At 30.7% G+C, this 1,897-nt stretch overlaps 1 non-coding gene across 1 annotated transcript; it reads left to right on the top strand.

Annotated features, from left to right (window-relative positions):
* Positions 1-342: 342 nt before the first annotated feature.
* Positions 343-461, top strand: LOC123697087. Its single transcript, XR_006752174.1, has one exon. It is a non-coding gene; the product is annotated as a 5S ribosomal RNA (ribosomal RNA).
* Positions 462-1,897: the final 1,436 nt, after the last annotated feature.

Below are 1,897 nucleotides of genomic sequence, written 5' to 3'. Positions count from 1 at the left end.
AGTAGAAAACATATCATTTATACTTTAAAAATGTGAGAAATACAAATCGTTTACAATTCGTTGTATTTAAGTATTTTGCAATAAAAATAATATGGGAACCTAGATAAATACTGTCTTATTCCGAATAACAGCACAATAAAGTGGAAATATGCTCAAACTGAAAATTATTTTGGTATTACGTTTGTATGGAAAAATTGTCGTCCGCCGGCCTCTTAAGTGCTCTAAATACTGATTTCAATAAATAAGTTGCGTGATTTTTTATGTACCATATTATTATCATTTATTGTGTCTCATTTAATTATGCATATATTTGTTAAGATCAATAATTTCAGCACTTACGTCGCCAACGTCCATACCACGTTGAATACACCGGTTCTCGTCCGATCACCGAAGTTAAGCAACGTCGGGCGCGGTCAGTACTTGGATGGGTGACCGCCTGGGAACACCGCGTGATGTTGGCTTTTTTGCTGAAAAAAATCAAAAATTTTCAAAACAATAATATTTTTTTTAATAATTTGCATTGAATGATTAAAACAATTGTGTGTGAACTTATATTTATATTTATTCCAGTCGGAGCCGGGACTATTATTGAATTAGCTATTATTTCTCTCTCCATAATTAGCTATTATTATGTTAATGAACCAGGTACCTACACTGTACATAGTAAAAAAAAATTCAAATCAGTTAAGTCTATCCAGAGAATTCCTACAAACTTAGAAATATTACATTTCTTTAATTTTAAGCTAAATAGATTTCTTCCTAGATTAAAAAGCTACAGGAAATAGAATTAAAATGTAAATCCGAGCTGACTATTTCCTGTCCGCAAATCCGATCAAACCGCCTCTAAATATTCATTGGGAACGCTATCTGAAATTCTATGGACTATGTCCGTTGGATAAGGATATCTATTTCCTATGTAAATACTAGCAGCTTATTTAATTGATACAGGTATGTTTTAAAGCCTTATTGTACGTTACCTATTATAAAATCTCTGTTTATTATTTCATAATCTAAGAAAAAAAATATCTACTAAATTAAAGAACTATTGTTTGCGATGGCAAAATATAGAATATCTTAATTACCTACCTATTTATGGATAATAGACCTCAAAGAGAAATTAGATGGCCGGTTTTAGGAGTATAATAAATTATTGTCTTGAGAGTCGGTCCTTCACTAAATTTAATTTTATGTTGGTAATACCTACTTGGTTATATTAACATTGCTATTTGCGCCCACCTCAGCAATTCAATTTATTTTCTCTGAGAAAATGCGAGAGGTTTTGTTTTCTTGATGTTTCTTCTCTAATAAAACCACAGACATAATATAATATATCTGTGAATAAAACAGAACCGTCTAAATCTGTGTAAATAAAATACTTAGGTACCTTGCTCTGTTTCATAGATTATGGTAGAAATATTGTCATTTTTTACTAGCTTCTGTTATTGGGATTATCAAAAACTGAAGTGGTTTACGTGATTAATTCTACGAACATAAAAAGCTTTATAGAAGCATAAATAAAATTAATGTCAATTACACAATAAACTCAAACTCAAACTCAAACATTTATTTATTCAATTAGACTTCTTCGAGAAGCACTTTTGAAACGTCAATACATATTTTTATCATTTACCACCGATTCGGAAAGCAGTATCTATGGAGAAGAATCGGCAAGAAACTCCATAGTTGCTCTTTTAAATCATTTCAGTATTACAATTTAATTTTACAAAATATGTAAGTAACCGTACGTATATATTATCATAATATGCCAAAGAACTGTCCTGCGGTTCTCACGCGACAACCCTCCATGGGTTTTTATCTTCCATATATTCCTTAATGCTGTAATAGGCTCTCTGAACTAAGACGTTTTTTACATAATTCTTAAATTTAGCACTACTAA

Source organism: Colias croceus, chromosome 13 (genome assembly GCF_905220415.1).
Source record: "Colias croceus chromosome 13, ilColCroc2.1".
NCBI classification, from domain to species: Eukaryota; Metazoa; Arthropoda; class Insecta; order Lepidoptera; family Pieridae; genus Colias; species Colias croceus.
This window is presented reverse-complemented; position numbering and strand designations above follow the sequence as displayed.